Genomic DNA, 26,675 nt, shown 5'->3' on the forward strand with positions numbered 1-26,675 from the left:
CTTCAGGCCAGACTGGAGATTAGGAATTGTCAAGGAGGATCTTGGTACTCCACCCCCTTATTTGTTAAATCTGATTATGTTCTCCTTGTAGCTGGCAGTGTGTGTGTGTGTGTGTGTGTGTGTGTGTGTGTGTGCACGTGTGTGTATGTGCACGCACATGCACGTGCACATGTGTGTGTGTGTATTGTGGTTAGATATTTTATTGATCATTGATATTTTGAAATCTTGGTTTTATATCTGGGTTCCTGGCTTTCTAACTTTTATCCTTATTAGCCTAAAGAATTTGTGTTTGTGCTTGTTGGATTAAAACAAATGCCTTAAAGCTCCTAGAGCTGGCATAGTTCCTCAGGGCAACTGTAGCTTCTTTGGGAGCTTCAAATTCCTGCTTTATTCAATATATTTTATTTTATTTTATTTTTTCTTTTTGCTTTCAAATTTTCTTACTAAAACTATGCAATTAAATATTATTTAAGAATATCCAGCATATTGAGGTATGCTGCAGGGAGATTTCAGAATATTTGATGTATCATATTGCTAAAGATGTGAGTTCTGTCACATTCCTTCGTTTTAATTACAAAGGATAATGTACTAATAACTGGGGTCATAGAAGCAGATTTGATCATTCTGATGTGAATCCGTAACAAGCATTCATCATCTCAAATTTTATTTTTTTCTGGTTAAAATTGATGACATTGATTTATTTTGTAATCATCAAGTAATAAAAATCTAAAATTACAGCAATAAAACTATAAGCATTTCCCATTCAATTGTTAAAAAGGAATAATTTGCAGATAATCTCCAGATGCTTTCCCTGAGTGTAAATCCCTCTTGGGAATTAGTCCATTCCTGTCTTTTCCTAACAGCAGAGGCATTTTGTACTATTTGCTGCTCTCTATTTCTTTGGCTTCAACCCAGATTCACTTTCTTTGCCTACCACTTTCGATTTATGACTCATTCAAATTTATCCTTTTTAATTTGGCTTCTTCCCAAGTAACTGCCTTTTTGATCACATATCTTCTCAACCTGCTCAACAGTTCTCAAAAAAATGCTTTACTTCTTCATCTAGCTCCAAACTAATAGAAAACTCAATGTTTCTACTACCTTAAAACAAGAACCATGCTGATGTTTTCTAAAGAAAACTATTCAAATTAATTTTTTTAATGCAGTTAATTTTAAGGAGAGGTAATTGTGGTTAGCGCAGTAATTTTTTATGTGAATCATGTCAAACCTAAGCGGAGTGGATCCCTCCTCTGCCATTAACTAATTAACAATGTAACCTTGGGCAAGTCAAAATTTCTGCATTTGAAAAATGAGAATGATATTACTCCAATGGAACAATTGTGTTAGTAATTAAAAGAGAAAAGACTGTTGTTCATGGTGCAGGTCCCTACACATATAGACATTTGCCCAAACATGCAACACCCATAAATATATGTAAATATGTGTGTATGCCTGGAAATATTGATTTAGTATGCATATTAAATAAGTTATAAATATATTTATTAAAATTCATTATGTACAGAAATATATATATTTTAGAAAACATTTAATATAGAAAGTGTTTTAAATATCTTAATGGCAAGATAGTAAAAATGTGTAAAATATAGACACAATGTGGATTATAATTAGAAAAATGTTACTTTGAATTTTTAGAGAAGAAAAGGTGAAAGAATTTCATAATAAATTTACCTGTCAGAAACATGCTTTTTCTTCCTTCTTCCCAACCAAATTCCACATTTCAGTTGAGTAACGTCATTTTTGTAACTCCAATCTCCATTAATCTCTATGTAATCTAAAAATTATGTGTGTGGGTATGTGTGTGTGTGTGTGTGTGTGTGTGTGTGTTTGTGTTTGTGTGTGTGTGTGTGTACACCAAATGGGATTCCATTTCCTATAGCTATCTACAATTTTACATGAACTTGATTTTAATTCTTCTAAGAGAGATGGCAACAAAATGTCATTCTGTATCTAGCTCAATATCTGGAACATAGTAGACGTTCAATAATTATTTGTGTAGGAATTATTGAATCTTGACTTTTCAAATGCACATATCTGAAAAGAAATAATTTTACTATAAGTTAAATCAAACGATTGGTAGAGTAAATTCTTTTAGCAAAGGAATAAGACAAGTAAAAATATAAGTTCTTTAAGGGGTTATTTTCAACATTCTATCACCATAAGCCCCATCAACAGAAAAATCAATTACAATGTAGTTTAGTCTATTGTTCAAGAGAAAAAAATGGTAATAAAAAGAAACTATACCACATATAAATTTCACCATGCACTTTTCTAACACGAGGTACTCCGGAAAATAGAAGGTAATAAACACAGGGACGAAATGTGAAGAGTGTTCACAGATCAGTTGTCCCTTCAATTTTCCAGTCTGCTAGTCTGTGTATCTAGGCTTCTACCTCTTCCCAGATATTCTCAGAGTAAAAGCAATGCTTGAGTACTAAAGAAATGACATTTAGGAAGCTCTAGGGTTAAGAAACCTAGCAGCCACAGTGCTACAAACAGCGTATTAATTAGAAGTTTGCATACTCAACTTTGAGATGATCGGTTATTTTCTTCCACTTGAAGAATTTCATTTTCCAGGACTACCTAATGAAGCACTCAAAGAATTTGATGAGCAGCTAAAAAGAAAGTTCCTACCTCAGCTTACTAACTGGGATACTCACAATGAGAAGGGAAAAAGAAGAAAGGTCCCTTTTTGCTTAATCACTTTACAAAAATGAATTTCCAACTTTAGTTTTTTATCAGAATCATCTGTAGAACTTTTTAAGACCAACTGAAATAAACCCGGCACAGAAAGACAAATACCACATGGTCTCACTTATATGTAGAATCTAAAAAAGTTGAACTCGTAGAAGTAGAGACTAGAATAATATTTATCAGAGAGTAGGTTGGGAAGAAGGAAGAAAAAGATGGAGAGTTGTTGACCAAATGGTACAAAGTTTTGGATAGATAAGAAGAGTAAGATTTGAGACATATCGTGTAATAGAGGAACTATAGTCAATAACAGTGTATTATATATTTCAAAATAAATAACAGTATAAATTTCAAATATATCACCATGAAAAATAGGTTCAGTAATGGATATGTTAATTCTATTGATTTAATCATTTCACATGTATACGTATATTAAAACCACATTGTACCTCATAAATGCACACAATTATTTATCAATTAAAATCAATATTAATAAAAAAATTGCTATGTATTTAAAGGACCTCATGGGCAAATAGACAACTAGGTGAGAAAGTAGAAAATGAACAATTAACTCTAGAAAGAAAATAAAGCCTATATGTAACAGGAAGTACAACATATCTCTTAAATAAGAATGCTATCATATTCAGAATAATATGAGCACTATATATTCATTTGAATAAAATAATAATTTTGAGAGTTGAAAATAAAATGTTTGAGGATTGGTTGTGAGAAATAACTGAAAATCTCATTTGTTATAATTGAAAACAAATGATAATACATAAAATTAATATATATAAAATAGTACCTACATGGTATTGTTTAGAATTGTGTATTTTAGAACCATGAAGAAAATTTAAAAATGTTGATAAAAAAAGTTGCTGGAACATGGCACTAGGATTATAATGGTGATAAATGGGAGGGGAGTCTGGATTTTGATAAATCTTTATATTTCTGCTTGATGTATAGCTATGTACATGCATGTTTTAATAAAAATGACATCAATTTTGAATATATAACGTAAATATACACTTTGATATTTATTTTACATATGTAATCAGGTACATTTACTTTCTTTATGCATATTCTTGATATTCTAATGTTTAACAGATTTAATGTTAAAATATGTAAATGTAAATTTTCAGAAAAATCATTCTCTTTAATTTTATGGCATAAATGGATTTAGTGTGAATGCTTTCTGAAAGTTCTTTCACCATTTTTTTGGTAGCTGCATAGTGCTGAAAACATGAAAACTTTAAAAGTCATTACACAAATATTCTGCAATTACTTTTTATAATTACACCATGTAGTGATACGAATATTTCTAAAATGCTATATAATAGTTACATCCTTTAATTGCTAAGTGGGTTAGAAGTCAAAAGCATAATTTTAGTCATGAAGCTGTAATTTACTGTAGAAAGTAAAAAAAAATACATTTCTGTATTGTCTCCTGTATCACTATATTACACATGTACACCCCTCCTCTGCGTTTTTAAAATATTCTTTTTGGTGGATCAGAGCCTACAGCAGCATCCATAGAATAAAACAATGAGATGTCATTTTTTGAGGTTTTCCGTGGTTTATAATACTTTTATTTTTCTCTCTAAGTAAGTACTAATTTGGACAAAATGAAAATTCTTTATTGGAAGTGAATATCTCAGAATGTTTTAAGTTCTCCCTGTGCTGGATTCTAGGTTTCACTGCTGTTAATGAGATGTCCCAAACTGTTTGGATTCCTTATAGTTCTCTACCCCATACCCACTGAGAACTGTATATTCTTATTCTTCCTCTCTTTTTCACCCTTTCCTAGTGTAGGTGTGTGTTAATATTTTTACATTTTATGCACAACACACACACACACATATGAAACTTGTGCATTTTATCTAAGTGTTCCTGTCTTATACCTTTTGTTCTCTTGTGATGGATGCAGTATATGAATTTCTCTCTGAGAATTTTAACTTAATTTATATAAATATATATATATATATGTTTGCATATATTAATTTTATTTTTCTTGACTTTCTGTTCCCTTCTAATTTTTCTTTTGTTCCATTTATTTTTTAAAGGCTTTCTTCTCATACTGGCATAGTCTTTATGTTCTATTCATATTTAATATTTAGAAATGGAGCTGTTAAAAAGCCGATTGGAATCATTCTGTGCACAGATGGAGCTTATAGTTATTGGATGAGAACTTGCCTTTTCATTTAGACATCTCATATTGTGACATTCTGTAATTTTTAAAGTAGTCAATCACTTTTTTTAGAGAGGAACCCTTCAAATGCCTATTTAGGAGGCTTAAGCCTGGTTATCACTGACCTTGTTACAGTAGGTAGCTAGTCAGGCACGAGCACGGCAGGAGAGGGCTCCCTCCTGCTTCCATTAGGAATGTTAAATGATCATCAAGTGATGATCAGGCAGATGTTACACTATTTCTCTAAAATAATAATTGGTCGCAGCCAGTGCCAAGGAAAGGCAGTCTCCCAACAGATAGAAAAAACCTGAAAGTGGCGATTGATTAGCAGCTTCCCAATAAGATCTCAAGAGATAAGTGAGTGGGCTCAAGCATGCGCATTAAGAGGCAAAATGGCAGCATTAAACTGCTATATGATCTAGAGACATTTGACCTGGAAGGGGAGAATGCCTCAAGGGAGCACACATACAACTCCAGTGAACACATTGTACATGCTCCCCTCCCAAGCACTAGCAGGCCACTGTGCATGTGGACATCCCACCCCAAGAGAAGAATGAGTGGAGAAAGGACACAAGACTCTGGCAGTATGCCAACACACTTGGTATGCGTTAAGTCAAAGGTCAAACCGTGCAGTTCATCTCTCAAGTTGCTTGCTTAGCCCTCTCCAAGTGTACTTATACTTTTCATTCCTACTCTAAAGCTTCTAAATAAAATTTCACCTCCTTTTCTAAAATCTTGCCTCGGTTTGTCTTTTTGCCTAATGCACCTTAGATGAATTGCTTCTTCTGAGGAGGCAAGAATTGCAGTTGCTACAGACCCATATGGATTTTCCATAGGTAACAACCTCAGAGCCAAGTTGGGCAAGTGCTCTAAATTGTTGCTGTTCTAAATGGAAATTTGCTGCCCTACTTTTACTTCTTATCCTTACTCAGCATTCACTGTGCTTTTTGTCTTTATTTCCATTTCTCTGGTTCAATTTGTCCAAATGTTAAATCTCTCGGCATCCGGGGCTGATTGCTGACTCAGATTTAGAGGAGATGTAGACACTGTTATTCATATAAAGTTTCAGCAGATTACCTTATTTTTAACCACAATTCACATGGCAGGCTGGAAAGATATTCACCTACAATTCCTCAGTTTTTCCTTTATACCTTGGTAAAGTCTATGTGGTTTTTCCCTACTTCCCATCTCTGTGAGCCATTAGATCCAAACTTCTCTTTAAGTTAGATTCTGTTTATCTTCTCTAATCTTCCAAAAGTCATATGACCATTTTTGATGGATAATTAATATTATGTGTAATTACTGTGTGGGAGTTTCTGTTTTAGCATGAGATTTTAATTTTAGTTTTTGTATTAAGTTTTTCTGTGTGTGTTGAGATATAAACATACATAGAAAATATACTCATATCTAGTCAATCAGGATGTGCCCTGGGGGTTTATAGCTGTTTCTAACGAAAAGTAAAACTGCTTATTTTAAGTAATATCGTAAAAGGCGTTTGAATCAGAGTGACTCCATCTTGATAGGGACTATGTAAAATAAGGCTGAGTCCTGCTGGTTGAATTCCTAGGAGTTTAGACATTCTTAGTTACAGGAATGTTTATGGTTAAGGGAACAGGTCAACAATGTTTACTTAACAGACGCTTAACAGGCCCAGAAATGTCTTGATGTTCTCATAACTTAAGAATAAAAGAATTCTTAGTTTAATAATAAGTTTTGCTTTAAAGATGACACTATAAATTGATGTGGAAGACAACAGTTACACAAAAGTTGATTCTTTGTCAGGAGCACTTCTAGTAGTGCAAATCTATCCCATGATTTTTTGGCTTGATTGTCTTGTATATTAAACAAGGATCACACCTAAGGTGGGTGTGTCCCTCCTCTTGATGTCAGGAATGCCCTGTTCTATGGACTAGTCACTGTTTTATTCTTTTACTTTCTTAATAAACTTGCTTTCACTGTATTCTGTGGATCCACTGCAAATAGTTTTTTGTGTAAGATCCAAGAACCCTCTCTTGGGGTCTGGATCAGGACCACTTTTCAATAACACTAGCAGATGCCGTCTACAATTATAATACATATTATGATCTATTCTACATAAGAAAACCACATAAAGCATGTTGAGTACATAGATAATTGTTGAAAATACAACCCAAGTTAAAAATAACATGAGAAAGTTTTAGTCTAGTTTACCAAATTTAACAAAAGAAAAAGAAGTAAACTTGCTTCTCTATTGAACATGCCAGCAATTCAAAAACTCAGTATTATTAAATGTAGACAGTCATATCATTTTGAAATAGATTTCATGAGACCTAGTTCTAGTTTGTTTATCCTCAACATGGTAGGTAAAGTAATCTTTAATTACTGTGATGATTAATTTTATGTGTTGACTGGACGGGACCACTGAATACCCAGATATTTGATTAAACATCATGCTGGTTGTTTTTGTGAAGATGTTTTAGAGGATGTTAACTTATAGATCAGCAGACTTAGTGTATTAGTCTGTTTTTACACTGTTATAAAGACGCTACCTGAGACTGTATAATTTATAAAGAAAAGAGGTTTAATTGACTCATAGTTTCACGTGGCTGGGGAGGTCTCATGAAACTTACAATCATGGCAGAAGGCCAAGGGGAAGCAACATATGTCTTACATGGTGGCAGGAGAGAGAGAGCAAGGGGGAAGGTGTCACACTTTTAAATCATCAGATCTCATGATAGCTCACTCACTGTCACAACAACAGCATCTGGGAGAAATCTGCTCCAATGATCTAATCACCTCCCACCAGGTCTCTCCCTGACACTTGGGATTACAATTTGACATGAGATTTGGGTAGGGACACAAAGCCAAACCATATAATTTAGTAAAGCAGATTTCCCTCCTAATGTGGTTGGTCCTCTTCATGTTAGTTAAGACGTAAACAAAACAAAATTATGACCTTTTTCAGATTAAGGTAATTGTTTTACCTAACTACCTTGGAATTAAAATATTATGTATTTTTGCAGGCCTTGAAATTCAAACTGAAGTATCTGCTCTTCCTGAGTCTCAGCCTTCCAGCCTTCAGGCAGGAACTGCACCACCAGCTTTCTGGTCTCTGGGATCTCTTGCCTGCTAATTTATCTGTACATCTTGAGACTTGTCAGCCTTCATAATCAGATTAGTCTATTTCTTATAACACATCTCTTTCTCTTTCACTTTCTTTTTTTTTTTTTAAATATGGAATGCTTCACAAATTTCTGTCATCCTTGCTCAGGGGCCATGCTAATCTTCTCTGTATCATTCCAATTTTAGTTTATGTGCTGCCAAAGTGAGTAGTCTCTTTCACCCTTTTTCCCTCTTTATCTTTCTCTTTCTCTCTCTAAATCCCATTACTTACGTTTTTTCTGGAAAAACTTGAATAATGTAATAACCAAAAGTGAAAACGTTATATAAGTTTCTTAAAAATATATTTTATTAAAGCACTTCATATAATTGAGTTCCACTGTGAATATTTTCACTTGATTTTTTTGTTATTGTCTATGGTGTGGATAAATTTTCAAAAGCATTGTAATTTTAATATCACATCTACAATTTGTTAATCTTTATTTTTCATGATGTGTCCACTTTCTTAAAGATATTTATGTGAGAAACAGAAATTTACAAAAGTTATAGTATTTCTTATTAACAAAGTCAGATAGGTATGTATTTACGAGCAAATAAGACACTACATGCAAAAGATTTACAGATAAATTACAAGGAGCTATTAAACTAGTAGTTATTATTTGGCATTATCATTTAGTCTACTGTCCAGCACCTTAAACTGATAACATTATGTGATTAGTATTCAATAGACACATGCTAGATAAATATGCATGCAGCCTTTTGCATAACATTTACATATTTGTAATGTAGAGAATAGTAAAAAACATAAAAGTTACTTGAGTACTTTAAAAGTGCCCCTCAAATGATAACATACCATAATAATATAAAATATTATTAATAAAAATGCAATGAGAAAATCAAAGTAAGTAGAATCAAGGACAAACACAACTGACACAACACTCTTTTTAAAGCACTCCTAGCTACATATTAATATCCCATTCAGCAAAAATTTATTGATTACTTACATCCAAAAGAAGCTTTGTGGTCCTGACCAGGGACAAAAGAATTGGACAATTAACTATCATCAAGTCACTGCAAAGTTAGAAATGAGTTAGAAATGCTGAAGACTGTGTAAAACTGCCAGATTTTCTAATCCCCTTGATACTATAGAATAGCAACTCAAAGAAAAAGGAGTAAGGAAATCAGGCTGGTATTCTTCTATATAGAAATAGCATCTGCCTTTGAGCTTGTAGTATAAAGGTGATAATTTACATTGTCCTGAAGTTCTTCCCTTTCTTTCCTTGTAAGAGAGAGACTGCTTTTATGATACTTTTCCTTTCATTGGGTTTCCAAAAGGTGTCATGTAATATTTCTAATTTAGGTTTTATTCTTTCAGAAAATTGCCATTTTTTTTTAAAGACACTTGTCACAATGTAGTATCAGCAGCTTTATTTTGGATAGCATTATGCATCTTACAATGTCTTTAGTTAAAGATGCTTTGCATAAGAACTAGTCTGTCAAGGACTTTTTTACGCTGCCCCCATTGTATAACCTTGATTAAGCATCTCTCTTATTCCTGCAAAAGAATGAACTTAGCATAGTTTTGGTAAGTTATGATGTTTTTATTATTGGAAAGTATTCATTTTTCTGTCAAACATTATGCAGGAGTATGCCTTAGGATACTGAAGCCTGTGGAATTAACATTAAATGCAATGTACAAATGATAATTTTAATAAATACTATTTTCTTTTTTCATCACTTCCAGATTCTCTAATTATACAATCACATTTGCCTTTTAATATTAACTTCTTGGATTTTTCTAACAACAAAAGAATTTTATTCAAGCATTTACCTAACTTCTGCACCCAGACTCAAATGCTTTATTACTTTTAATTTTGCAAGTCCTGTTGACCTCAGAACAATGCAAGGATTAGAAGTAACCAAATTCCTGGTACAGTAAAAAATCTTCATATAATTTTTGAGTCTCCCAAATTTTAATTTGTAATATTCTACAGTTGACTGGAAGCCTTACTCATAACATACTCACTTAACACATATTTTATAGGTTATATATATTATATACTGTATTCTTACAATAAAGCTAGAGAAAAGAAAATGTTATTAAAATAATCATAAAGAAGAGAAAATATATTTACTATTTTTAAGTGGAAGTGGATCATCAAAAAGGTTTTTACCTTATCATCTTCATGTTGAGTACCTTGGTGATAAGGAGGACGAAGGTGTGGATAACCCCCAATCTGGGCACTGAGGAAGGAGAGCTAAGCAGATCCCCGGCACAATTAGTGCCTGAAGAATATCATAGTTACTACTCAGTTATTTCCTTTATATAATCATTTATATATAATCATGTATTAATTTATAGTTGGAACAATTAGTGCCTGAAGAATATCTTACTACTCAGTTATTTCCATATATATATATATACACACACATATACACACACATATATACACACATACACACACACACACACACACACATATATATATATAAATATATATAATTATATCTTAGTTCATAGAGGAATGTCTAGAGCAGACACGGTATGGTATAGAGAATGAATTAAGGAATAAACAGGTAGTCGGAGGAATGTCTAGAGCAGACATGGTGCAGAGCATGATTTAAGGGAAAAACAGTTACACCAGGACAAGAATGTATGGCCCAGGTGGTAGCACCCCTGCCTGAAAGGGCATGTGCTACATGGCAGGCTGGCGCAGGCAGCAGCGTTCAGTATCGTAGAGATACCTGCTGTATGGCAGGCTTGGAGCAAGAGTCACTCCTCCTGAAAAGGAGTTGCAGTACCTTGAGTCCAGTTCTTGTGGAAGCTGACCTCAGTTTGGCAAGCCCAAAAGCAACCGAAGGTTTAAAACTCCCCCGGTATAATCGCGCCTTGGTGGCTGTATACTTTGTGAGCTCTGTTGATATGTGCTGACTCAAAGCATCCTCCTATAGAAATTATTGGAAGCTGCCAGCAGGTGGCTGTATACCCTGCAGCTCTGTTGCTGTTATGCTGACTCGGAGCATCCTCCCCTAGGAAATCTTAGAAGCAGCCTGCCCTAGATAAGAGATGTTGCACACTGCACCCTCCTCACTGCACACTGCCCACCTCCTTGACTCGGTGACCTAATGGGGTTGGGCCCCTGTTTATTGCTCACTTGATTGTCTTGACCCCTATCACTGTCCTTAAGATGACATCACTTACTACCCTTCCCCCTGTCTTGTGCCTAATAAATATAGAGGCGCCTAGACACTTGGGGCCTCACCTGTCTCCACTTAAGTGGTGTTGGCCCCCTGAGCCCACCTGTGCTTTCTTTGTCTTTCTGTGTCTTGTCTCCTTATTTCTCAGATCCAGTGCCTCAGCATAGCAATAAGGAACACCTTATGACCCTAGTAGGGCTGGACCGTACAGGAAGGGAAATCGTTCCTCTTGCTGTCTCAGAAGTGGCAGAGGCAGAAGCAAATCCAAATACTAGCAGATCTACACAGTTCAAACCCTTGTTAAACTGTAGTTCTGTTTTCCAAAGCTTGCTATTACTCTGTGTAATCCTGTAAATGCCACAGACGTGGAAACAAGAACTGTGTCAAATAGTGCATGGGCTCCATCTGTAGAGACTTTTAGTGCAAGGATTGGGATACCATAGAGCTTTGTAACTTGATTAATTGAGAATAAGTTAATGCATCATTTGGGTAAATTTATACTAAGTAATAAACAGAAATTGCCTATATTTGGTAAAGAAAAGAATTGGAAGAGTGAATAGAAACAGGGCTATTGCTTGAAGGTATTCAAACTATTCTTAACATGGCCTTGTTCAATTAGGATTTAGAATTTATGGCATAATATTTTGATTACTAATAGTGCCTTTACTTCAAAATATTCATTTTACCTTATTAAAAATATTGCAAAACTGTTATAGTTTGTCAGAATGTAAACGTTTTAAAGAACAAATAATATTTAATTAAGAACACCTAGTAATACTAGTAATTAAAATCAATTTTTACATTTTTTTTAGGATGGTGAACAGTTGTAGTAGTTTGATGAATCCAAAGCTAATCATAAATTTTTATGATTATAATATCATTTCTGGAGAAATCTCCAATAGGAGTTCCATTTAAATATAGGTTATATATTCTAAGATCATTAAAATAAACATTAACAGATGTGGTAATGCATATTAAATATTTGTTTTTAGTTTTGAAAATTAAATCAATCATAGTATTTATGTCTTATTGTTAAATAAAGTTATTTAAAGTCTTATTATTCTCTTCTCAGATGTCTTCATTTAAGAATTTATAACAAGATAGGAAAAATGAAACTCAATCAGCTAGCTGAAACTAATTGGTAGAGCCTAAAGTTTAGGTAGAGCCTAGGTAGAGTAAGTAAATAATGTGGTCAAATAGGAATACATAATTAAAAAATCGAGACCAAAATCCTAATTTTTTTTCATGAAGTGGAAGTACAAAACGCTGAGAATAAAGAAACAAACCCTAAAATTCTGATACAAGGGTACAATTGGCAAGTGGTAATGGGAAAAGCCACCAGACTTTAAAGTAATATTGTTAAGTGGACTGAGATCAGATAAAAGAAAATTATATAAGGCAGTATTAAGCAAGTTTGATTTTTAAAAATGTTTTCAATTGCTTAAAGCCTGGCATTATTTCATTATTTATGTTAACTATTTATAGAACTAGAACTTATTTGGAAAATCCTAGAAATCCAAATGACCTCTCGACACACACATTTTTACTGAAACGAATAGCATATACATATGAATAATACATATGTATATTATATGTATATTAATATTTGCCTATGATACATACATATGATATATAAATATATGTTATATATGATACATATAATATACAATGCACATATAACAATATATGTATGAATAGCCCATAGGTAATGAGAAATATATACATATTTATCAATATTTTAGTATCTGTTTCTTCATAATCCAAATATGCTAAAAGAGAAGAAATATTTTTCCTCAAAAATATTTTTAGGGTTTATATCTTCTCTCAATGGCAAACCATATTTATATTGTCAGTACTACTTTTTATTAAATATAGTGTAATTTTTTTTCTATGTTATATAAATATGTTTAATTCATGGAAGATTACGCTTTCATATGTTTACATGACTGCTGTTTTTTAATAGTAACATTAACAAGAATTTAGATTATTTTCTAACAATTATAAAATACATCTGTAGGAAAACCCCCTTCATAGACAAATGGATATAGCTCATTCAACACATACTTTTTAAATGAGCAAGTAACTATTAACTATCAGTATATCTAGCTTATTTTGCATTTAAAATATAAGGTGGTTATTTATAAAATTATTTTCTCAGTACTGTATACTATATAATACTATGATTAGAAACTCATTAACTTAAAATCCCATTATTGGACACATTTAAAGTGTTTTAATATTTTCCTGCTGTGGTATACAAATAGGAATCCTAACTGTTTTTTCTTCTTTGATCATCTATTGAGATATATTCTACACAAATACATGAACATTAAGCAACTTATTACTAAATAACTCCTAGGTGAACACTGAAATTGAGACAAAAATCAAAAAAGTACTTGAAGTTAATTAAAATGTGGACACAACTTACCAAAATCATTGAGATGTAGCCAAAGCAGTGTTGAGAGGAATGTTTATATCCCTAAACACCTTCATCAAGAAGTTAAAAATACCTTAAATTTATAATCTAACATTGCACCTAACAGAAATGGGGGAAAAAAAGATGAAACCAACCCCAAAGGTAGCAGAAGAATATAATAAGTAAAATTACAGAAGAACTTAATGAAATTGAGAAGGCAAAATCCATTGTCATTTTTCCTGAGCTGTAAATATTTATTTTTATCATGTTAGTGATAAGAATGTTTTGTAGATTCTGAACATAGCTTTTAATATTAAATACTGTTAATATTTTTATTGAATTTTTCATATAAATTGATGTCTATTTAAACAGTATTGAGAATTTACTTGTGGCATATAGTCATCATTTTGTAAATATTGCTTTGGTTTTTGTAAAGTTGTTAATCCTTTATATTTGAGGCACAGTACTTTCTATATATTCAGAGAAAGAGAAACAGAAGCTCTGTGTTCAATAGGCATTCTTTCACATGCTCAGTTTTCAGAATAAACCAGGACAAATATAATTTATGAGGGAGTTGCATTAAATTTTATATTATGACTGCAGATTTATTTATTTTAAATCTAAATTTTCTTTACATTTTGATTTTCTATTGCTTAGACAAGTAACCTATAATAATTTTAATGATTTTTTAAAGTGTTAAATACATTTCTCTTTTTAATATTTATATCTTAACTAATATTTAGTTTAGTAGTATTACTGCTGTGTTAGCTTCCATGTGTTACTTATTTTTCCTTTCTCTTGTGAAATGCATAAAGTTTACAAAGGAAAAAGTATATATGATTCAACTTTTTAAAAATCCCTAAATTGAAAAAAAAAAATCTATAATGACACTGTTTTTGGTAGGTCAAAGTGATTTGAGAGACCTATTATAATAAAGGATGAGAAGACACTATATTCATTATGGTGTCTTTATGGTATAACAATGCGTATTAAGAGTCAGAATATTTTCTACTCCAAATTAATGCAATTTTTACACAATAAATATACCTAAAGAAAACTGTAAACGTGTTTATTTTTCTTTTAAAAATATTTAAGTCATTTTTACCATGTCTTTTTGTGGAAAATATATGAAAATTTGTATTATTCTATTGTGCAAATATAAGTGATATTTAAATGTATGTTTTATTGCTGAATGTTTAATTTTCTGCATTAGGCATTATACATAGAGCTCTATTAGTAAATAAATGTCTGTGGATCTCTTGTTTTTGTGTTTTCCATGTGATGATACTAGAAATTGAAGGTGTGGTAATTGTGACTGCCCACTAACAATAGCTATAAGGAAATCCTACACTGTCTTGAGGTTTTTCCATATTTTCTAATGGATTTATCAAAGTCTCCTGAAATTTCCCAATTTGAATATACTCTTTTTGCCAGGACCCTAAGTGACAGCATGTTCCTCAAAATTTTATATTTTTATAATCTAGTTATGTGTTATAATTAAAAGTACTATACATACCAACACATATTTATCAGGGACTTTTTAATTCTTATTTCTGTTAACATTGTTTTTGATTTATTTGGAATGCCTATATTGAGAAATTAACCATATGGCATATGTTTGAGGTTAGTTTTATGATCAGGGAAGAATTACATTATCATATTTGTCCTTCCTATTATTTTTAAAAGGAAAAGCTGAAGCAGTTATTTTTATTACCTTCCAAAAATTGAAATGTTGAAGGCATTTTAAATATACTTATAATATACTAACATATGAGTTACTTCAAATTACATAACCAATGTGAAAGTTGAGTCATGTAGCTGCAGTCCTGCTAAACACTTCAGTAAAAATGTATGCCTGCATCATACACATTGGCATGAAAGCAAGCTATGAGTAACTCTACAGAGACATGAATTTGGAAGTTATCTTTAGTTGCTCCACAGTGGTCAAGTTATATGGTAAAAAAAGAGAATGGATATCCCCTTACTTTTCAGGGAATTCTGGAAAACAAAAAACTTCCATCTCCAAATTATACAAACTTTGTCTTTTTTTTCTTCTATGTTTATTTTTCTCTATGTTTTCCACACTATATCCAAATAGAGGGAGAAATAAAAACCAAAACAATTATACAGCGATTTACTTGGAAGATGGAACTACTCTACAGTTTAAATGACTCTTACATGCTTACTTGGATCAAAGTGATGCCAAACAAATAGAGTAAAAACTCTAGAGATATTTTGGATTTTACCTGAGAAATATTTAATCAGTAAAACTATATTGATAAATCATTTAAAAAGCAGTTATACTGTTTTTCACTAGAGATATAAATACTGTGATTAAGACATAGTTTTTTTTTCTTTTGAGCAACTTGTAAAATAATCTAACATAGACATATAAACAATTAGAAATATGTTCACAATATAATGAATAATAATAATGAGGGATTATAAAATTAAATAATAAGGAATGCTCAATTCATTAAGTGTGCTAGTTGATTGTACTCTATTTTATGTAATTTAAAAAGATATTTTTGTAGGATTAGAAAATCCAGACCAATAGTTCTAAAAACAATCATTGTGGCTAAGAAGTTCTGATGAGAAAGAGAAATTCTGAAGGAATTAAAGACATGCAAAATTCAAAAACAGTTTTCACTTATTATGTACGATTAATTTTCATGAAATCCTACTTGGTGTGTTTCTCTTTCTCCTCCTTAGTGCTTTTGAAATTTTCTGACTGTTATACAATATCCTTTTTCACTCTTCAATCTTTGCTTTTCTCTTTTTGTTAGAGAAGAGGTTTTGGAAACGTTTACCCTCACTAACAATGTGCAGGCACGGTTTCCACTTACACAAGACTGAAGACACTTCAGTATTCACTTACGATTTCATGAAATGTAAGTCAGCCAGCCAGACTTACAGTCATCGATCTGTGAGGCCTCGTTCAGTCTAGTTGCACATGATCCAGACAGTTTTCATTAAATTAAAAAAAAAAATTAGTGCTTTTCAAATCACAACATCAAGAAAAAAAAGAAAGGTAAATGGATTTCGCAGATCAATGTTCAAATATAATTTTGTCTCTAATAAATTATATCAACTTTCCTCCTTGGAAAGCTTATTTATCTTTCCTGTTGACAATTTGTAGATGAAAACAAATTGATGTAAATAAAAACTACTTCAAATATACACATATTTATCTGACATTTATGTTAGAGAAAAGTGTACGTGAATCAAAAGAAAACTAGAATTGATATAATTAAGAAAAACGATGTTTGATGACAAATGATGTACATGTTACCAGGTAATATATTTTGTGTCTCCAAAACTGTAAAAAATAGACATTTTTATTAGTCTATGTGCAAGCTCTATTACTGTCTATTTAAATACAGACCACCTGCTCTGGGTACAATTGAATTCCCAGGGAAATAGAACATACGTAATTCTATAAGATGGCTATTCCTCTTGTCAAATGATAAATATATAGGAAAATCTGTTTTGTATGAATTCCATTATGATAAAAGTCGAAACTATTTTTTGTTTCATTTTTACTATTAAAAAAATTACTGTTTTGTGCAGGCCATGATCAGTCATAAGTATTTATAAAGTTTACTTAATACATTTTATACAATCAACTTTACTAATAAAATTTATGAATACAATAATTGCACGTATTTAAGTCTATATACAATAAACTTTCAGTTTATTTGAAACCAAAGCCTTTGAAAGTAAATCAACAAAATATCTTGAAAAATGTATTAACATATAGTATAATGAAAGATGAGTTCATTTTGAGATTATATTTAACATATATTGAATAAATATAAGTGCATATTATTCTTTCAAATGATTTTAATTTAAAATCATTAAAAATGCAATATCAAGTTATATAGCTATATTTTTTTTTTGTTTTATTGGAATTTTTACATGTTCAACAAGTTTCTGGCAGTCTACAGTTTGGAAGATACTCTAAATACTATGATGGAAGAAAAATCTCATAAGGATTGCTGTCAAGGTTTGATAGTAAATATAAGGATCATTATTTTATTTGCCATCTTGGATGAAGTAAAAATATTCAAGGTCCTTAGACATTTTCTCAAAGACATGATTCAGCAACAACCAATATTTAGATAAATAATTACTGAACTTCAATTTATTATGATGGAAGTATGTAACTCATAAAGCATCAGTGGTCTCATTAACTGTGGTACAGCTGTAAAAAATATCTCATGAGAAGCCTTCCTGGAAAGGAAAAGGATGCAAAATACTTATATCCATAGGGGTGTTTTAGTTTCATTAAAATCTGGGCAACTATAATCCAAAAATGGCAATTGTGAGCATCTATTATTTTTAGAAAACAGTTGTCAAGTGGTCTATAATTCCTGAAGATATTTTCTTATTTATGCACTGGTATTGTCTTAAATATAAATAAATTTATATGTATAATTATCATGCACTTTTAATTTATCATTTTCCATTCTTTATCCAGGACCACCATGTAAAACATATACATTACAACCATGTTTTAGGTGCTACACAAATGAATGTGAAAACTTATGTAATAACAAGTTTGATCAAGAAAATCCCATTACTTTCTATATATCCAAAGGATTATAAATCATTCTACTATAAAGACACATGACCCCGTATGTTCATGCAGCACTGTTTACAATAGGAAAGATTTGGAACCAACCCAAATGCCCATAAATGATAGAATGGACAAAGAAAATGTGTCACATATACACCATGAAATACTATGCAGCCATAAAAAATGATCAGTTTCTTTGGAGGGACATGAATGAATCTGGAAACCATCATTCTCCACAAACTGACACAAGAACAGAAAACCAAACACCACATGTTCTTACTCATTGGCAAATGTTGAACAATGAGAACACATGGGCACAGGGAGGGGAACATCACACACTGGGGTCTGTTGGTGGGTGGGGGACTAGGGAAGGGACAGTGAGGGGTGGGGAGATTGGGGAGTCATAACACTGGGAGAAATGCCTGATGTAGGCGTTGGGGGGATTGAGACAGCAAACCACCCTATCATGTGTGTGCCTATGCAACAATCCTGCAAGATCTGTACATGTACCCCAGAACTTAAAGTACAATAAAACAAAAAGAAAATAAAGTAAACTAACCTTTAAGCTGTTAACAGACTGAATTGTAACCTACTTATTAGATAGCTTAGACGTATAAAACTCTTTGGATTTGTAGGGAACACTATGAGATAAATACTTCCTTAGAGGAAACAATTATGTTTCTGGGAAATTAAGTACAAATAAATTAAAAGATTAGGAAGCTAAAATCCATTTATAGCTCAAGAAAAGTTACATGCTTCAGTATCTTGAGACGAGCAAATGATTTGATTGAACAAAAGAAGAGATCAGTCAGTTATTTATAGTTAAAATTTTTAAAGATTAGATGGTGAATTAATCTGTGTCCTCCAAAGAAACAGAACCAACAGGAAGTGTGCATGTGTGAGTTACATTCTTTCATGTATGTATTTGCATTTCCAGTTCCTTCATTCCTAGGTTTCTTATCTGAGGACTTGAGGTAGAGGTCTTCTTTAGGTGTGTCAGCTGAGAATTTCTTATTGGAGGGAGGAGGGGAAGACCTTGAAGGCACTTTCCCCACTTTGACTCAGTGCTCCGTACTCTTTTTCCATTCTTAGCCCTTACTTCTTGCTCTCCCTTCAATTCCAATCCATAAAACTATCACAGCCTTTTGTTTTAGACCTTCCTCAATGGTGATAAGGGCCCCATGTCTGTGCTATTAAATATTATTTTTGACTCTTAATCAAATTGTCACACTTTCAGCATTATCATTTCTCATAGTCTTTGGAAAGTTTGTTGGAAGAAAAACTCTCACTGATGTACACATGTGTGCATACATTCATTTATTATTTACAAAACAAATATGTATTGAGTCTGTGAGCCCTGGTCTGTAGAACATAATATGGACTTGGCCTAGTAAATAAGATATGGTTTATATTTTTGAAGAAGTGGAAGAATGGTGTAGAAGACAGACTTGTACAAATTTAAGTACTTTACTAAGTAAAAAGAAACCTTTTGTGGAACCAGAGAGGAGTGACCAACTAACTTTGGTTAAATACCGTAAGAGGTTATTGAAGAGATAACACTTCAGCCAAATCTTAAAGGATGAGATGAAATTTTCTTAGATTGAAAAAGGTGACATATATTTTGGGAATGGAAAACAAATGGAAAAGGAGTATTCAAAAAGTCACAAGAATATGAAAATGTATGCAATGGCGGTGAACAGGAAAAGTTCAATACCATTGGAACAAAATGTTTAATTAATGCATTAACTAATGCAGATGAGACTAACAATACATTTTGATGAATCTTGGCTATCATGCTCAGAAACTGTAACTTTGTCACTAAAAGATGTGGTAATATATAAATTTTTAGAAAGAAAAATAATCTAACAGTAATTTTTAAGATTATACAATCTGAGAACTTTTTGCATGAAATATGGTAATGAAGAAATAAATTATTAAAAAGAAATGTATATCAACAATGAAAACCAGAAAAAACTATAATAGTTTTCATCTAAGGCCTTATTAGAATAACCTATGAAACTTTCAGGAAAGGTAGATGCTTGGGATACAATCCAGACTTTCTGAATCAGAATTTACCTGGAGAAACCTAAACATATGTACATAAAAATTTCCCTCGGGTTAAAATTTTCCAAAGTAGGCCAGGCGCGGTGGCTCAAACCTATAATCCCAGCACTTTGGGAGGCCGACGCGGGCGGATCATGAGGTCAGGAGATCGAGACCATCCTAGCCAACATGGTGAAACCCCTCTCTACTAAAATTTTTTAAAAAAATTATCTGGGCCTGGTGGCATGCACCTGTCGTCCCAGCTACCGGGGAAACTGAGGCAGGAGAATTGCTTGAATCCAGGAGGCGGAGCTTGCAATGAGCCAAGACAGTGCCGCTGCACTCCAGCCTGGTATGCCTGGCGACAGAGCAAGACTCTGTCTCAAAAAAAAAAAAAAAAAAAAAAAAAAAAAAAAAAATTCCAAAGTAAAACAAGAATAATTAGTAGAAAATTGTGATGAATATGAAAAATTGAAATGAATTCAAGGTACCTTTTAAGCCTGGAATAAAAATACTTTCATGATTTGTTCTGATAATTGAGGAATAATGCTGTGTTGACTCTGACTAGGCAGATAGTGTTGATATCAACTGAAAATGTTAGACAACAAGAAGAGATAAATCTTTGAAATAGTAGAAAATAAATTCTGTCTTCATTATATGGATGTCAGATTGCATCAACATATGAAACTACAAATTCATTTAATTCCTCTGTGGATTCTTCACTACCTAGTCACATTTATGCAGTTTTAAAAAACATGCTTCTGTTTTATGTAAAAAATATTTATACAATATTGCTTTATGTGATATTGGACTTTGCATATTTTATCAAAAGGACATTTCCTTTTACAGAAGAGATTTGTAGAGAGTTTTTAAAAAATTTGATACATGTGTTTTTATATTAATATTTCCAACAACTATGTTCAAAATCCATTTGGGTACTTTCTGTCTTCTGAATAACTGACTTACAGATTTGATATCCATTCATATGACCCCATTCTGAATTCTCCATATAAAATTGCTATGGCCTGTAACAGGTGATTAATTTCTCATATGATATTTATTGCCATGACATAAATCTTCCTGGATTTGTATGTCTAACCAATTACATTTTTCTCCATCAGGGCATGTAGTTTTTACAAACTTCTTAAATGGGTTTATCCCCAGAATACGTTTTTAAGCTGTGTGTTTGCTTTCTATTTATATTTTACATGATATACACTTCCTAGTAACAGAACTAGTTCCTAGGAACAGAACTATTTTCTTGGACATTGAAACAGAGAATTTTTAATGAATTGTCATAGTTTTAAGTTCCATAATTGTATAAGACAATTCTTACAAAAATATTAAATATTTAATATAATACATGTTTATTGAATGTATATTTATATACTTATATTTATAGTGTACATTTATTAGGATGTTATCATTACGGTTTTAAAAATATTTGTATCTAAATATTACAGTTGAATCATCTATCTATATTTTTAGTCAATGGGCAGACAGATGGGCCAGATGCTTTTCTCTATTTTATGATTACAAAGCAAATGTATCATAATGGAGAACTTTGTAAACACAAAAATTATAGGATTTGATTGTTTAACATAGTATCAGTCATTCACCAAAACATGCTTGGAATTATTTGTTTTATGAATACCAGTACTTTGTATTCGAATACACATAATCTACTGGCAGAAAACAGGATTTTTATGATGGCCCCATGATTCCTGGTCCCTGCCATATAAACCCTGATTATAACCCCCTCCCCTGGAGTTCTGGCAGAACCTGTGAATATATGATATCACTCCTGAGATCTTGTTACTGATCAGTTGACTTTGAGTTCATTAAGAGGGAGCTTACTAGGTGAGATTAATGTAATCAATTGAGTCTTTATGAAGACTGAGCTCTTTTTAAAGTTAGAGACATAGAAAGTGGAGAGAACCTATGCAGGAGGCCACATGGTTAAGGGCTGTGGGCAGCTCCAAAAGCAGAAACTTGTTCCTATCCAACAGCCAGAAGGAGAATGAGGGTCCTACTCCAAATAATTATGAGATAGTTAATTCTTACAAAATCCATATGAATTTGAAAGAGGATCCTCACGTCAGAAAGAAACACAGCTCAGCTGACACTGTGATTTTAGCCTTACAAGACTGTGGGTAGAAAATCCAATTCAACCATACTTCAATTTCTGACCTATCAAATTGTAGGATAATAAATGGTGTTGTTTTAAGTAACTAAGTTGGTGGCAATTTGTTACACAGCACTAGAACACTAATACCCTACTTTTCTCTGAAAATGCTGTATGTAGTATCAATACAAATTGAGTGTCATACCAGACTTTGAAAATAATACTGCAAATCTAAAGATTTCATTAAAAGCTGTACTTTTGTCTGCTCATCTCTAAAGCATAATCAGGCTAGAAAGAAAATGTATTGCTTTATTTTCCTCTTTGAGATATTTTATTTCCTTTTCAGTTATAAGTCACCGTGTTTTAAGTTTCTTTTTCTGTCCGGATTGAGTCAGTTATTCTAAGAAGGAAGACAATAGCCAACAGGTAAAGTGAGTTTCTTCAGCGAATGGAAAGTGAACCAAGAAATAAATCTTTTTAACTTCAACATTAAATTACTTGCAATACTAAAAATGGAAGACATTTCTTAAGGATTTATTAACTGTAGAATTCACGAAAATTGTGTTACCTTAGCAACACATAACACAGAAATTAAGCTGTCAAAATCTTGATCATTCAAAAGGGGTCATTGATCTTTGTGTCAACACAGCAGATGAAAAAGAGCTGCAGTGATGTACTTTGCCAGGTTTTTGAACTCTAAGAAACAAGCCAAGCTGTGCTTATGAATTCCCTAAAATAGACAAGTGGTGAATACAGCAGTATCTCACTGTGCCAAAATGGACTTACAGGTAGTTTGGCATTTTACATGCTGCCCAAGTAGTCTTTATTTCCTAAGTCCTATTGTAATATGAAAAAACAGATGTACCTCAAAATGCTAAGTAGCGACAGTCCCTGCACATGCCAAAATGCATTACTTTATAACATTACCTGTCATTAGGAAGAAATCCATTCAGATGGTGTTTCCCTTTAAAAAAATCTGTGGTGTCTTTTAAGCTGAAGCTTGAAGAGAAAGCAGCATGAGATTGATTCTCAGGTCACTAAATATATTAAGTAAAGATATCACCATTTCCATTTTTGCTGAAATAAAAGCAAAGTTAGAGGAACAAAAAGCAAAAAGATTCCAGTGTAACCAGATTCTTCAATGCAACTATAAATAGGTATAACACATTCATTCTAACTTAGCTCTCATTAAAGTTTAATATCATAGGGAAGTTATTCAGAATGTAACTTCAATGAGGACCGGCTTTATAGCATCTTATGCCATATGCTCTTCTTAGCCAAGGCATGTAGGGAGAATCGGATTTTTCCCTGGTCATTTAATTGTCTCTCAGAAACATCTTATCTCACAATAATATGTTTAAAACATTACAACTTTAACATCTAGGCAGGTAATATTGATTCCATTTGTGTCTGTAATAGAAAGATTCTTTCTGTTTGGGTACAATTCTATTGTGGTTCATTTTGACTACATTCAGATATACTTTTCATTCTTTATTCCTAAAGAATGAATGAATGGTTGCTTAGTTCTATTAGCTATATATAGGCAAATAATTATTGAATAATGAACCCCCAAAATATCTATATCTATACCCAGCTCCCTGGAAACTATGAACAGGTTAGGTTACATGGCAAAAGGGACTGTATATATATATATATATAAAATAAATATTATATATATAATATATATAAATATATATATTATATATAAAATATATATAATATATATAAATATATATATTATATATAAAATATATATTATATATAAATATATATATTATATATAAAATATATATAATATATTTTATATATTAAATATATATATTTATATTTATAAATATAAATATTAATATATATATTTATATATAATATAAATATATTATATATATATAATTTTATATATATATATATAATTAAGGTTATAAAATTTGAGATGAGATGATCATATTGGATAAACCAAACTGTGCCTAAAATAATTACATAAGCCCTTAGAGCTAAAACCTTTTTTGAAACGATAACCAAAATTGACAAAACCTTAGCTTAACTAAGAGTAAAGATAAGACATAAGCTTCAGGTAAATAAAATCAGAAATGAATGGGGTGATGTAACACATGCTGCAAAAATAAAAAGGCATTGTGCCATGGCTCAGGCCTCTAATCCCAGTGCTTTTGGAAACTGAGGTGAGAGGATCCCTTAAGCCTAGGAATTAGAGATAACCCTGGGCAACATAGCAAGATCCAGTCTCTATTAAAAAAAAAAAGAATAAATTGGGTTGGCATGTTGTCATGCACCTGTAATCCCAGTTATTTTGGAGGTTGAGGTAGGAGGATCACTTGATCCCAGGAATCTGAGGCTGCAGTGAGCTATGATTGCACCACTGCACTCCATCCTGGGTGACGGAGCAGGACCTTGCCTCTAAAAAAGTAAAAAAAAAAAAAAATAAATAAGTAAACAATAAAAATTAAATAAATAAAAAAGACTATGCAGGACCCTTATAGACAATGACATGCCAACACAGTGGATAAGCTAGAAGAAATGATAAATTTCTAGAAACTTACAATCTACCAAAACCAACTCCCCCAAAAAATCTGAACAGACTAATAACAAATAAAGAGATTGAATCAATAATAACAACAAAATATAACCCTGACAAAGAGAATCCTAGAACCAATGGCTTCATGGGTGAATTATCCCAAATATTACAAAAATCAATACTTATTAACGTCTTCCAAAAAATAAGAAGAAACACTTTCAAATTTGTTATATGAGGTCATTAGCTCTCTGATACCAAAATCAGATGGAGACATTACAAGGAAAGAAAACTACAAGCCACTGTCCCTGATGAAAATAAATGCAAAAATTCTCAATAAAATTCTGACAAGCTGGGTTTGATAGCACGTTAATGGATCACATATTATGATCAAGTGGGATTTATCCTTAAGATGCAGGAATGGCTCAACATACCCAAATCAATCAATGTGATACAATATATTAACAAAATGAGAGCAGGAGACTACAGAATCATCTCAGTAGACACAAAAAGAACCTTTGGCAAAGTTCAACACTCATTCATGATTGAAACACTCAACAATATAGATACAGAAGGAATTTACATCAACACAGTAAAGACCACATATGAAAAAGCCACAGCTAACATCATAATCCAATGGAGAAAAACTGAGATTTCTCTCTAAGATGGCAAAAAGGCAAGTATGCTGATTCTCACCATTTTTGGTCAGCAGAATAAGGGAAGCCCAATCCAGAGCAATTAGACATGGAAAAGAAAAGACTTTCAAATTGGAATGGAAAAAGTGGCAGGAGGGATGCTATGTGAGGGAGTTTACATGCCCTTACTTGCTTTGAAGATAAAGGAGGCCATGAACTGGGAAATGCAGATAACTTCTAGCAGCTCATAATGATTCAGCATGTAAACAACGGTGTATAACTGCATGGATATGGATTCAACCAATAATCTGAACCATTCGGAAAAGAATTATTCTCCCGAGCTTCTGGACAAAATCCCACTTCTGCTGACATCTTGATTCTGGTTGTATGAGTGTCTGAGGGGAGAATCCAGCAGATCCTTCCAGATTTCTCATCTGCGGAACTGTGAGGTAATGCATTTATGCTAAAACATTAAATTAGTGATATTTTAAAGGCAGCAATAGAAAATTAATACACCCAACTTAACAAACTGCTCTATCAGGACACTTCATCTCTGGCTCAATCTGTTCTCAATCTTACTTAATGGCTTACTCTACATTCCTACTCTTTTCCTTTTTTTTTTTTTTCTTTGAAGATAATATGAGCAGAACTGCAACTTAACTGTTTTCTATGATGGTTTTGTGTATTCCTCGTTTCAACTCCAACTGCAAATTCCAGACACTGGAACTTCTGGCAGTCACTTTCTTACTCTAGGAAAGATTTTGAGAAGTACAGTTTTCTAACTGCATACTCTGCTGACCAGACTTAAAAATCGAACTGCTGTGACACTCACTGAAGTGTTCCTACTTCCAAATGAAATCGCTTAGAGGAGTATTCCACAGACCAACAAGATAGACCTGGGCAGAGATCCAATCCTGGGAGTCTAGCCAGCACCAGATATCCAAAAACAGTCTGGACTGTGGCCACAGTTAAAGGAAACAGACAGAATATTCACACATTGCAAGCGGGCACATTCTCCTATAATCTCACTTCCTGCCCTGAATCTTGAGTCCATTCTGATGTGAATGTCCTTTTCATTAAACACAGATATGATGTCAACTGGCTATGGCTACTGCTGCTGCTGTTTCTTTATCTCTGCCTTTGTCTCCTGAATGTT

General features: G+C 32.4%; 1 non-coding gene across 1 annotated transcript; it reads right to left on the bottom strand.

The window, feature by feature from the left end:
• Positions 1 to 8,104: 8,104 nt before the first annotated feature.
• On the bottom strand, positions 8,105 to 8,209 carry LOC116548891. Its single transcript, XR_004267602.1, has one exon. It is a non-coding gene; the product is annotated as a U6 spliceosomal RNA (small nuclear RNA).
• Positions 8,210 to 26,675: the final 18,466 nt, after the last annotated feature.

The sequence above is a fragment of the Sapajus apella genome, unplaced genomic scaffold, assembly GCF_009761245.1.
Source record: "Sapajus apella isolate SASKATOON/1434 unplaced genomic scaffold, GSC_monkey_1.0 scaffold5, whole genome shotgun sequence".
Taxonomy (NCBI): Eukaryota; Metazoa; Chordata; class Mammalia; order Primates; family Cebidae; genus Sapajus; species Sapajus apella.